This window comes from Periophthalmus magnuspinnatus, chromosome 16 (genome assembly GCF_009829125.3).
Source record: "Periophthalmus magnuspinnatus isolate fPerMag1 chromosome 16, fPerMag1.2.pri, whole genome shotgun sequence".
Lineage (NCBI taxonomy): Eukaryota > Metazoa > Chordata > Actinopteri > Gobiiformes > Gobiidae > Periophthalmus > Periophthalmus magnuspinnatus.
The window spans coordinates 8,627,992-8,642,409 of record NC_047141.1 but is presented as its reverse complement, the minus strand read 5'-3'; the positions used below and the strand labels follow the sequence as shown (position 1 = coordinate 8,642,409).

Here is a 14,418-nt window from a genome sequence, read left to right as displayed (position 1 = left end):
GGTTATATTTGGTAATGTGATTCTTTTCAATGTTCACATTTTAAATGTGTTCAGGAGAATTGACAAAAAGACTGAAATATGAACTGACAAACTAATACAAGAATCACATTTTAGAACACATGTCTAAACTACAGAGTTAGCAGTTTTTATGCAGAATAAGACTAAAATAAGGATATTTTGTTGCTTGTGGAAAAAAATTATGGTACTTAAAAAATTTAAACCTTTGCAATTTGCTAATTGCGTCCATTGAAATTGATCAGATCAATTTGTTTGCAATTAAGTGGCCTGCTTTGGATTTGGTCATAAAAGAGATAAACCAACTACTAGTGTTCATATAGATAAAGTGCTAAGCTGTGAGAGTTGTGGGATCGTTTGTCATTTTGCTGCCATCTTTAAGTGTGGGGCCTGGGATATAAGAAAACATGAATATTTAACACCAGAAAGAACATAGTCAGATTCAGATGTTTCACTTCTCTTGATTTGAACTTATTGAGAAACGACGCAAAGTGTAGGCTAGTCTCCTGACAAGAGTGTCATGCAAAAAATATATACTGTCTATCAAATTGATTGACAAGAGGCATGTAGGAGAAATAAACTAATTTAAAAGAAAGCTGAACGTGTACTTCGCCCATTTATTCATTGTACAGTTTGTGGTTGTGATTTAACCTGTTCCGTGCACCCATGTCAATATTTTGGTTGTAACACATCAACAGAGTAGGTTTGATGGTTGATCTTTTACAATAGAACAAAGTTGTCAGTGGACAGCCCCCTTTGGTCCAAGGCCTCTGGACTTTTATACAGTAAAGCCCTTTACAAACAGTGCACCCAGGTGACCTCTGAGTGCTGTCTCTGGCTCTTCTCCTACTCTGTGGAGTACATACTTGCCAATAATGTACACAGTACTCCTATATTCTGCATTTGAAGGAGCGAGTCCATGTGCTGCGGGGAGAGTGAGCTCCGTATCTGACCATACGATAATCACAATTTGTCAATTTAAAAAAAAAAATTTTTATAGTCGACTTGTCACAAATAGTCGATTAATTGCTGCAGCCCTATGAAAAACAGTGAATTAGTTTACAAATAAGTTAGTTCATCTACTTACCACATACAACATAAAAGCACATACCTCTACTCCACACATTTTACCCCCTCTGACAGACTGATAGTAGCCTCTACATTTCTGTGCCTATTCTGACCCGATCCCGCGCCGAGGTGGTGACTGAGGAGGCCATATTGTCGACAGGCCTGTTGATTGTGTTTACTCTAACTCGCCATCACCAGTGCCACTAATAACAGCCCTGCATCTATAAGCAGCTACATGCAGCCATTCATCTTCCATTCTGCTGTCCGGGGCCAGATTGGACGTGAGGTAATGAAGCTCCGCCGTCTCGCCGCACCGACTACCAGTACACTTATAGCACAGGCACAATCCCTATCAGCTCATTTGTGGTTTGTTTTGCTTTCGAAGAAGACGTACCATTTAGAGTTCATCCAGAAGTAGCTTGCACAGTCAAGTCAACCCTGACAAATAAACACTTCTACAGATGATAATATTTCTACCACTAATGGATTGAGGTGAACTGATAAGGTTAGTCATTTTGTAAATAGTATCGGAAGTTGTGGTTTTGGAGATCTTGTGGGCCTGAGTTCCAATTTACTCAATCAACCTATAAAAAGCACAGTTGGCTAATCCTCCAGTTGGATACTGCTGACTTGAACCTAATTCAAGATCCAAAAAAGGGTCCCCACACGCTGCAGTATTTCCCACAGGTTTATACTAAGACTATGGTGGCACAGGCGATCCTTATTTGAGCAGTTTTACTGAATACAATTATGGGAGTAATCATGCCACTTACTCTCTCGCCTTACACTTGAAATGTGCTTTATAGGCTTGTCAAAGCCTACACTGTAGTTCATTATTCATTCACTCCTCACTCAGTGGGGGTAAGCTACTAGCATAGCCGCAGCTGCCCTGGGGCATAATGCCAGAAGCAACGCTACCAGTCTATGCCATTGGCCCCTTAGGCCACCAACAACACTCACACTGCATTCATATTAGACAATGTGTCTTGCCCAAGGACAGAATGACAGAACTTGGTGTGAGTGAGAATCGATCTTCCGACATTTGGGTTGGGGGAATCACTTACTACTAGGACTGTCCCAATCTGATACTTGTATCTGTGTCAGCTGCCGATCTAGTCTTTAGAGGATTTAATGAATAGATCAGGCGACACAGTGTATTGAGTCCTCTGCTCGCTGTCGCTGTCAACACTGCAGCTAATGCCCGGAGCAGCTTAAACATAGACTGAGGAGACTCTAAAGCCGTTAAAAACATTATTAATGCCAGAGATAGTATTAGTTTTACCTCTGCTGAGGTAGAGCCTTAACAGAAAATCGGGCTGCAGAGTCAAATGCAACTTGTTAACGTAGTCATGTGCTTTTTACAGGCCTGAAACAAAATATCACCAAATTAGTTATAAAGTCACAGCCTAAATTGTGTAAATAAAATCATTAAAATGAGAAGATTGGTATTGGGTCGAGATCAGTATCAGATTGGTAAATATTACTACTCTCTCACTTACAACCTCTATTATTGACCATTAAGTCAATGGTGGACACGCATCTTGGCTGCCCTGCATTTGTGCGACATGTTTTCAAGCTTCATCTTAATTATGCCGGGTGCACTGGCTAGCATAAAGGCTAGTCATGGGCCCAGACATGTTGATGGATTTTATGTAATAAATACACTAAAGCCACTCTCTCAACCTGGTCTGCAGCGTTTACAAAGAAACAGGGTAAACAAAACATCCAAAGGCACTCGCACACTGCAACGGACACCCTGGACATGCGTCAAGTATTTTTCTCCGACGTGTGTCCACGGTGTCCATGACACATGTCGGAGGTGTTTGTCCTCAAATGCAAAGGTGTCCAACTAGAGGCGTCCAACTAGAGGCGTCCAACGCGCTTTTGACGCCCTGGTCTGAATGCAGCATTAGACAATGAGGGTCCGTCAAACTCTTCTATATGGTAAATGCTGTGTTTCATTATAGTTCTGACAGATTTGCCCAGCTCTATTGAAGGTTATTTTAAGTTAACATTGACATAAAAGCAGCTTGTACTTTGAAAGCTGCCTTTCGAAATAAACTGTTCTTAGAAGGATATATTATTTCAACAACCACTAATGGATTGTGGTGAAGAGATAAGGTTTGTCATTATGTAAAATGTAGGTGTGTGGGAGGTTGCGGTTTGGACTTTTGCTGAGCTAAACAGAAATCTACCCTGTGACAGAGGTCAATAGCCTGTTGTTTAATTGCTAATGATGTAGACTGGAATATTAATGATAGGAAAACGCGATCTTGGCATATGCGCTCAGCTGACCTCCTTTATTTCTTTGTTATTTAGTAATAGACTCACTGGATATTCTGGATATTCTAGTCATTAAAGTAGAGTGATGGAGTGCTATTGGCTCTGCTTTCCTGAATCTCTTTGATCTGCTGCAGTTATAATGAGCTAAAACAATGATGTAACAAGTGCAACACATTATTAAAAAAAATAAATAAATAAACAAACAATGCAAATGTGTGAGGTTGTTTCCACACATTTAAGTGCCCTCTGTGGCGTGACCCCAGTGTGGGGATTTAATTCTGCTTACTTCACTTTTGGCTTGGTCTTATGCACATGCACCGTGCATCATTTACCCCAAACATGCACCACGAGCCACGTGAGAGCCATCTGATGATCCAGTGGCTTCTACTGGAACCACGGACCCCGCAGGTCGGCCTGAGCCCTTTAGCCACGTTCACACGACATTTGCTGCGCTCCAGAGGGCGTGTGGAGCCGCTCCAAGCTCACCTGTTTCAAGCACTCTTGGAGCGGGTTTTTAATCTGAATCAGAAAGTGACTGTTGGATTCACATCGGCCCAAGCACAACACTCTCTGAGCGAATACTCTTTTACATCAACCTAAGTCAAAAGGCCAGACATGAAGATTACAAGAGTATACTAAGACAATGGAGCTAAAGAGGTGGCTGTATGTTTACACAATCAGTATTAAACTGATTAAACTAACTATTTTTTACTCTGGAATTAATATATTATTTGAACCTTATCATAATTTGTGGGCCATGCTACTGAATGGTAAAATACTGTTATTGATATCTGCACGTCGACTACAACATCAAAGCAAATATTGAATATTGGTATCAGAAAAATATTTAATAATTGAATTACCAAAACTGTTCAGATACCGCTCAAGAGACCTGTAGTCCACTAAAGAAATTCTAGGTCAACTAAAGAGATGCCCTCTATTAGTCGACAAAAAGAGGGTGTGGCAAAAACAATTAAAACGACTATGATCTGACCATGTACCTGAACCAAACTGTACTCATAATATTACACCTGAACAGGAATTCATGCAAATCAACTGTGTAAAATGAAATGTACTAGAAAACTGTTAAAAATCTCCAGTTGACTCACACCGTAAATTCTGCTATATGCTGTTGTCTCATATAAATCCTTACTCCATAAAATGATTAGTTGATTAATCTAAATTTTGGTTGGCCAACAGCCCTGCCGCTCTATGCAGGAAGTTACCAACTAAAATGTTCTCTATGTAAACACTTAACTGGAGGAATGTTCTGTTCAGCTTGGTGATTTTTATGTTGTTTATGTATTTATTCATATTTTTATATAATTATTGCTCATTATTTACTATTACATTGTTTGTTTTTTTGCTGTGGTGTCTTTACCTAACCTTTCCCAGTTTTGCTCTTACATTTACGCTCTTATCCTTATTGGACATGTTATCAGTTAGCTTTTTGCCATCGATCGTCAGATCCTTAAGTTGTGAATGGCTCTGATCTGTCTGACATGTGTGGTTGTAAATCTCCAGGCTGGGTTCCTGCTCCAGGGAATGATTCAGGACTAGCTCACAACACGGTTTGCTGTTGCTGTCATGTTTGTTCAGAATGTGGGGTTTTCTCCAGCTGAAGAGACAGATAAATCCATGAGGGACCTAGAGATAACCCCAGGAGTGGTCTAAGGCCCTGTCATTGTTGTTTTTATCGTTATTTAGACAAAAAAACAAACTTTTTTTAAATCAAAATGTCAAAAAAGAACAATCAATTTCATTTCAATAATTCAATAATTTGATCACTAATTGGATCTGACCAACACTGGTCTATTTAGTATATTAACTGAGCCCTGTGTATAGAAGAAATAGCAGAGGTTTGGACTGGAGGATGAGGGGGGATTGTCCCGGCATCCCAGCCAGCTTCGAGCTCACTGTTTGGGTTGGCGCCTCCTCCTCCTCTTGGGCCCCCCACATCCAAGCCCTTCACAGCCCATTACCTCAGTGAGTGACAGGGCGGCTCTCCGGTCAGTGCCAGACCTCTGTCGCTTACACTGGAGCTCGGAGCAGCTGACAAACGCGAACTCAAAGTCTTTCAAACTTGCAGACGCTCTGTTTGAATGGACCCGCACTGTGGTTTCTGCTTGTCAAACTTTCTAGAATGATTTTTAAATGACACTATTAGAAAATATATAGGGAAGTATGCCATGGCAACAAACTCCATTACGTTTCCAGTTCATTGGATTGATTTATGTGTGGGTCGATATTAAAGTTGCATACGTTAAACAAATAGCACATTGAGCAGCAATAGTGATTTGGACTGCCATAATATTTTGACATAAATGTTTGAGTAATTATAGTAGTTCCTTATATATGAGAATAAAATATATATATATATATATATATATATATATATATATATATATATATATATTTTTTTTTTTTAATTCTCATCAGTCCAGACGTAATGGCCCCAATGTGTCCATGGAGCTCTTAAAGGCTTAAAGGCTCTGTACCCAATTTCTCCCATGTATTTGTCTTTCCCCAGTACAGATATATTATATAAGCAGCTCTTGCGGTCAAAATAAGTCTGCTGTGTACTGTTTCCATATAGATAAAAAGTGTTTTATTGTTCGATAATCAGGAAATGCATGCTAGCATGCTAATTGTTTTTATCTTATAAACTCATTGCAGTGAATAATTAGGATGCTCTAAATGCATAAAGTAAGTGAGGGTTAACTTGGGATCACCGCAAACTGTTTAAAATGAACTAGTTCTGTTTTTCACATTTTAAGACAATAAAAATCAGGAACAGTTCTTATAATGTTTTAGGCAGGTGTATTATGCAATCCCTGATTGTGGAATTTGCAGCCTCTTTCAAAGTCCAGCGTTTTCACCTCACTGTTGGTCCAATAATTGTGTCATAAATGCAGTATAAGCATGAGGAGTATAACGATATGCTGTCTTTCTGAAATCTTATCATGATTCAGTGATTTTCTGTTTAATGCAGACATTATTTCCCTATTGGCCAGCCTCTGTTAGACTGGAAGTGATTGTGTATTTAACCATCACAATGAAGTAGGAACAATACGAAGCAGCAGGTAGCTTTAGTTACTACTGACATAAAGATATCAAGGCAAGGCAAAGCAAGTTTATTTGTATAGCACAATTCGTACACAAGGTAATTCAAAGTGCTTTACAGAATAAGAAAGACATTAAAATCACACAAATCAAAACATAAATAATCACCCAATCTGCAACTCTCTCACCCACTCGTTTGCACCCTTTAAAAACTCTCTCTCGCACTCTTTAAACACCGTCTTGCTCAGTTTAAGAACTTTCCCATTACTTTACAAAAAACTTTCCTGTCTCTTCTCAAATACTTTCCTGTCACTTTACTATGTCTAATAAAAGTCCATCAGTCCATGTTTCTTTTGTCATCATAAAATTACCATTAAAGGAGAAGAGTGCAGAATAAAAACCTTTCAGTCATATGCACAGCTAAACAGAACCGTTTTGAGCCTGGATTTAAATATTGTCAAAGTAGAGGCCTGTCTCACATCTTCAGGAAGACTGTTTCAAGTTTTAGCTGCATAAAACTGAAACGCTGATTCCCCATGTTTAGTCCTGACTCTGGGCATCAGCAAGTGCATGAATTGTGACAAAATCAACATTGTGATTTAGTCTCTAAAAAGATTGTAGCATGAACTTTTTGGAATGTCACCCATCCATATGTTATGCCACTGACACACACAGATGGACCCAGTTTGCAAAACCATAATATTGAGTAATGACTATCTAAGTTAGCTATTATCTCAATTTGTCGAGGTTCTGTACTAGAAAATATCAGCATAGACAGAGTGATCAGCTGTGTTTGGAACAACAGAAGAGAGAAACATTTTTACTAGTATAACAGAGGCCTCGAGGGGGAGCTGATCTGTGGTTTGTTCCAGATTATATTTATACAAAATCTACAAACGTATGGTTAAAAATGGACATACTAAGACTTAGCTGAACATGCTACATTTTTAGACAAATCCAAATCCATTATTTAGATACAACTGAAACCAGAAGTTTACATACACTATATAAACATACACATACGCTTTTTTTCCTCACTGTCTAACATGAAATCAGACTAAACTTTTCCTGTTTTAGGTCAGTTGGGATTAACACAATTATTTCTATTTGCGAATTGCTGCAGAATAATAAGAGGAGGATCTTTTGGTCGATTTTTCATTACTTTAATCAAAGACAAAAGTTTACATACAGTAAGATTACTCTGCATTTACACAATTTGGGAAAACCCAGATGATGATGTCATGTCTTTGGAAGCTTCTGATAGGTTTGTTGACAACATTTGAGTTAATTATAGACACACCTGTAGATGTATTTGAAGACACATCTGAAACACACTTATTTTTTGTGCAACATCATGGCAAATTTAAAAAAAAAGTGGACTTGCACAAAGATCTAAATTCCTGTGGTCTGATGAAACTAAAATTAAACTGGCCATAATGAGCATTGTTACATTTTGAGGGAAAAGGGGAAGCTTACAAGCCTGAGAACACATCCCACCTGTGAAATCAGCATCATGTTGTGAGGTTGTTTTGCTGCAGGAGGGACTGTTGCACAAAGTAGATGGCATCACGAGAAAAGAAAATTATGTGGAAATAATGAAGCAACATTTCAAGACATCAGCCAGGAAGTTAAAGCTTTTGTGCAAAAGGGTCTTCCAAATGGACAATGACCTGAATCATAGTGCCAAACTGCTTACAAAGTGGTGTAAGGATAACAAAGTCAATGTTTTTCAGGGACCATCACAAAGCCTTGATCTCAATCCTATTGAGAATTTATGGGTAGACCTGAAAAGACATGTATGAGCAAGGCGGCCTACAAACTTGGCTCAGTTGCACCAGTTCTGTCAGGAGAAATTAGACATAATTTCTGCTAATTATTGTGAGAAGGTCGTGGAAGGATATGCAAAACGTTTGACCCAAGTCGTACAATTTAATGAAATGTATGTAAACTTCTGACTTTGAAGAAAGTAATGAAAATTCTTCTCTCATTATTCTGGCATTTAGCAAATAGAAATCATTTTTGTAATCCTGAATTACCCTAAACAGGAAAAGTTTAGTCTGATTTTATGTCAGACAGTGAGAAAAAAGGGTATCTGTCTTTTTTGTGAAGTGTATGTAAAGTTAAAGTAAATCATAGTACTTTCTTCTATATTACTATGTGGTCTTATATCTGTGTGGTCCTCAGTGGTCCGGGTAGGTTCCATTGTGGTCCATGGTCCATGGGTGTATACTAGTCTATGTGGTTTTACACTTGTTCTGATAGAGGTCAAGATCATCATAAAGCTATTCAGGAAAGTTCATTTCTGTCCTGTGAATGTGACTTTTTAGCATCAATACTTCCTTAAATTAATATTTAGTTTCAATACTAGTTTTAGTATCATGTGGTACCAGTACTTTTGACAACCTTAATCTCGGCCTGAAAGTTTGAAAACCCCTGTCACAGATTAGAACTGTGTACTAGTGGACAAAAGCATAGTATGGCTGTGTCCGAATGTCATCCCTTAGCTCTGACTCTATAGTGCACTCATTCACAGAGCGAGTCGGACACACAGCTCACTACTTTCATCATGTGACTCTAGGTCTGGGTAAAAAAAAGTTCACTAAACTCTGATAAAACTTGATTTCTATCATAAATAATGATCAGATTGGACTGGCACATGAGTATTTATGCACTATTGATAACCATACAAGTTTTTGTCAAGCTGAATCTCACTTAAATGGACTAGATAAAAAAACTAAAAAAACAATTTAATTGTCATTGAGATGTGGAAATGATCAATCTTTTAACAGCTCAATCTAAGCGGCTAAAGCTAACAACTTTGCACAGCAATGATTTATTTACTTCAATCAACAGTGTGATAAACCAGTGCTTCTATCTGCTTCATTCAGTCGTGTTGTGTCCAGTTAAAGAACTGTTGCTGTCCACTGTTGTTTTTCCAACTCGCCCAATGCATTGTGGTCTATATTGACCAGTCTAGTGACCACTGAAGCCCACTACTTTTCAAGGTGCATTGTGGGAAATTTTGAGTTTACTACTGCTACTGGACATTTGGACAGCACTAATTAGTGCGCTAAGTAGGGAATAGTCAGTCTAAGTCTTCTTTAAGGTTTGTTCACCAGACGAGAGCTCTCCTCTCCAGTTGGATTCTCACTGGGTGATGGGAACACTTGGCAGTACAAAAAATCATTCCAATTGTCCATCTTGTTGGAAGTGCATTCATCCCTGCTTTTCCTGTGAAGGGTGCATTGAAGCTCACTGCTGTCCAGATGGACGCAGCCTGCACTCTTCTCTCACTCCTCACTCCTTTTTTCATCTCTCTTTCCCCCTCTTGTCTTCTTTACTCTCCCTCTTTCTTTCTCTCCACTTTCACCACTCCATCTTCCCCCTTATTCTCCTCTCTCCTCATCTTTCTCCCTCTCTCCTCACCTCCTCTCTCTGTCTCCCTCTTCCTGTTTTTTCTTTTTCCATTTCTCCTCTACTGACCCACCTCTCTTTCTCCACTTTCTCTACTCCTTCCCTTACCCCCTTCTTCTGCTCTCCCTTCATCTTTCTCCCTCCCTCCTCACCTCCTACCTTCTCTCACCCCCCCTCATCTCTCCTTTTCCTCTTCCACTCCTCTCTCATTCTCTTACCTTCTCCTCTTCTCTACCTCCTCTCTTCTCCCTCTATTCCTCACTCCTCTCCTCCTTACTCCCTCTCTCCTCCCCGTCTCCTTTTCTCCTTCTCTTTTCCTTTTTCCACTCTTCTCTCTTTCCCTCTCTCTTTCCCTTCATCCCTCCCTTCTCTCCCCTCTCTCATCTCTCATCTGTCATTCCCCCTTACTTTCTCCTCTCCCCTTCACCCCCTCGCTCTTCTCCCTTCCTCTTCTGTTGACTCCTCACCTGCTCCCTCTCTTTTACTCTTCTGACTCATTCTCTAAACATCTTTCTCCTCTCCTCTTTCCTCACTTCTTTCCTCCTTACTCCCTCTCTCCTCCCCCTCTCCCCTTTTTCTCTCCTCTTTTCCCCCTCTTCTCCCTCTCTCTCCACCCCCCCTTGTCACTCCCTCTGAATTTCTCATCTTCCCACCCCCCTCTCTTCTCTCCTTCTCTTTCTTCTTGTTTCTTTCCTTTCTCTCTCATCTCTCATATTCTCTTGCTTTCTCCGCTCCTCCCCTCCACCCCCTTACTCTTCCCCCTTTCACTCCTCTTGACTCATCTTTCCTCCCTCTCTTTTTCTCTTCTGACTCATTCTATATGCCGCTCTTCTTCATCTCTCTTCTCCCTCCTCTCCTCCTTACTCCTTCTCTCCTTTTCTCCTTTCCTCTCCTCTTTTTCCCCTCTCCTCCCTCTGCCTCCATTCCCTCCTCTCCTCCCTTCTCTTGCTGGGAACGTTGCTCCGTGGCAGAGGTTCTCACCATTAAGCGCGCCTCCCTCCTGAATAAGCCGTGCCAAACTATGCAGCGTCCCGCCGAGCCCGCGCGGCGCTCAGGACACGGGCGTACGGGCGCGGAGCCGGGCCGTGCAGTCCCCACTTCCTATCACTGACAACACACATCAATCTTCCCCAGCCCGGAGCAGAGGAGCTGCCAGGGACCACTCCGGCCAGCAGAGGAGGAGAAAGAAACAGAACCCCCCCCCCCCCCAAAAAAAAAAAAAAACGAACAAAGACGGGATTATCCAACATCCAACGGAATCCTACAAGTGTCATAAATCTATCAATAAAGGCATAAAAGAGGAGCGGAAATGTTTTAAATTTACTTTGTGCGTAAATCGACTTGAGAGAGAGGGAGACAATAAATAAAATAAAAAAATATTTGTGAGAAGAAACATTGCATCTGTTAATACGTGGCGTGTTTATTGATGTCATAAAAATGGGAAATCATTCATTTTCATTCACTTTGGCTATGAATTTCAACACCAGACTGATATGTGTAGCACTGTGAGTTCTACTTATCAGTCTGGAGTGGCTCTGGTCCATATAATATGGGCAGAGGAGGGACTTTCAGCAGAGGGCTAGCCAATCACAGCAGCAAATTAACATTAACATTAACTCTGATAATAAAACAATATAGTTTTAGGCTAAATGAATGTGTGAAAACTCTGTTTATTGTTAGCAGATATTAATAAAATGTTTTTTGTTAGAAAATATAGATGCATAAAAGTTACAGTAAAAGAAAAAAATCAAATCTGTCAACTGGACAAAAGGTTGTAGGAGTGAAGATGTTTCACTGCTCATCCAAGCCACTTCTTCATTTCTGGTCAGATCACCAGTGGACACTGCCTTATATCTATCTGAAGGGAGGAGCTAACTACAAAACTAACACAAACACACACAAACTGAAACTAACACAGTATTGTTTACAGTTTCTGTTTGTTGGCTAGGTCTATTGAACTACTTTAATTGTGAACTGTGCCTGAGTTATATTTATTCAGCATAATCATTCAGGCCCCTAATGGGTGATCTCACACCTATTAGAATACTGGCTATTGACATACTGGCTTTCCCTATTGTTTTCTTTGTTTAGATCAGTGGTCCCCAACCTTTTTCTCACCGCGGACCGGCCAACGCTTGAACATTTTACCGTGGACCGGGGGAGGGGTTTACTCATTTTGCTAATTTGTGGGTTAAAAACCCCTTAGCATTCCGGGTCATTTTGGTGAAATTGCCTTTGTTCTGACCTCTCCAAATTAAAATAATCACCACTATTGAACCCTCAGTAGTAAATGCACAAGTTTGGGGTCTTTGTAAAGGTAACACCCTATAGTTTTACCCACGGGTGTCAGAATCACTGTAGGTTTGTCTGCTGAGCGTTTATACACTTTGGGGCGCAGATTGGCATTAGCTAATGCTAATGATTACACATGATACACATTTGACCCACAAAAGCAGAATAAACCACGCTTACCGATCAGGAACAGCATCCAGTCCATCAAAACATAAGGTCCTCTGCTCCTGAGTCCACCATGAGATCTTCACTCGGTTCCACGAACCGCTCCGGGTCCAGATGCCTCTAGTTTAACTTGTACAAACATCCACAGTGTCCTCGGTCGCGTACTTCCTTTGTTTTCTCTATTTCGTCATGTTTAAAACGCAAAAGTGCTGCAAAACAGTGGGCCGTCGGAACGCTAAGTGGTTAAGTTGTCGGCGCTCAAGTGACGGAAATGTAACCGAGAGAATCCGGTCATTTTTCAAAATAAAAGATTTTTCAAAATAAACGATTGTTCAGACTCAGATAATAAATACAACAGAAATAATTAATTATTTCTTGGACGGCCCGCAGCCCGGTACCAATTGATCCACGGCCCGGTACCGGTCCCCGGCCCGGTGGTTGGGGACCACTGGTTTAGATTATAAACCAGTGTCCACCAGCAATCTGACCAGAGCTGAAGAAGCGGCTTGGATTAGCAGTGACACGTCTTCACTCTGACAACTTTTTGTCCAGTTGACTCTTGAATTTTACAATTCACAGCAATCAAAAAACATGTTTACTAGTCCAAATTATTCCGATTAACCTTTGCATCCCAAGGTTATATACTTCTGGACTTCTGGAAGCTTTTTTTTACATTTTCTATTATAAGAGTTGGATTGTGTATCTATTGTCAACCTGTTGCTAACAGATGATTCATAGTTTTAAGCATGGAAACCATCAGAATGAGTAAGGTGAAGACAGAGGTATGGACTTCAAAAACACAGAGAAGCACATCATGGTATAACCTGCATATATAGAAAGTATTCAGGTTTTTGTTGGACATTAAATTATTATTACATCACATGAAAATATACAAATGCTCTTTGCATGATCGACAAACCCTTTTAATCTATCAAGGGTTAGGAAAGGCACTACTTTGAGTCACCTTTTGACATCTTTGTGAGTGAATCTAAAGAAAAAGACATTAAAATATCTTTGTCAATCAACTCACCTCCTACTCATATTCCAATATTGGACGCTGCTAAGTTTTCTTGTCAACATAAATCTGCATTCAATCTTCATTCATTTCTGCCAAATTCCACCGCACTCTAGGGCCTCCCGGAGCTCTTAACCTCACTTAACAACTATATAGAACCCATTATAGCGCGTACATAGCTTACAGGAGACCTGCGGCTGGGCTACTTCTTTCTGAGCTTACTGTACCGGCGCAGGGGCCAAAAAGCACACAGGAGTGGAGGTGGTCCGGAAACGTCCTCAGTATCCAGTGAAACCTAACGAGCTTGTTGGGTTTCGTAGGTTTGAAACGGTGATTTGAACGGAGCAAGTATCACAAGACTTTGGAGGAATGTAAACGGGAGCGCTGGGACTTCTGACCAGCTGCAGAGAAATGGTCCATAAGCGCTAGAGCTGGACACCAGAAAGGCTTTAGCTTTTCACCACGGCTCAATGCTAGGGCTGAAATGGTCAACCGGGGGGGGATTTCTGTTGAGGTGTCATAAATATTTTCTTTTGAGTGAGTAGTGGTAGTTGGAAAGGGCTTTGGCACAGCTTGTCAGGTACTATTCTGTTGGTCAGTCTCAGAGGTGGAGGTATTCGCTTACATTTACTCAGTTGAACACTCAGTTGAGTAACAGCGTACTTTTACTCCTTCTTTTGATGAAAACTTTATATCGACAGCATGAAATGATTTGAACGTTTGTGTTTCTTGCACCGTTCCTTCAGGTGTGACTACGCTTTCCACATTTTTGTGCACATCCTTTGAAAATACCAGATGTTGCCTCCTTCCAATTACATTAACTTAAAAAAAAAGATGTTATGGTTACTCTTTAAGTTACTCTTTCTTGAGTAGTGCTTTCCCCAAATACATTTTACACTTATTTGATTAATTTTATTGGACTACTACTTTAAACTACTACTTGAGTCATATTATTTTGAAATAACATTACCTGTATTTGAGTACATTTTTTGACTCCTCTACCCAGATCTGGTCCATCTTGTCATGACAATTGTAGCATTAGTGTCTCTGGTGAAGTTCTGTCTACAGCAGGGGTGTCAAACACATTTTCACCGACAGCCACA

The 14,418-nt window shown here is 40.3% G+C and overlaps 1 protein-coding gene across 1 annotated transcript in view; it reads left to right on the top strand.

Moving 5' to 3' along the window:
• Nucleotides 1-14,418, top strand: part of agmo (alkylglycerol monooxygenase) — a 54,632-nt gene that overhangs the window by 11,831 nt on the left and 28,383 nt on the right. The gene's annotated exons all lie outside the window — the stretch shown is intronic.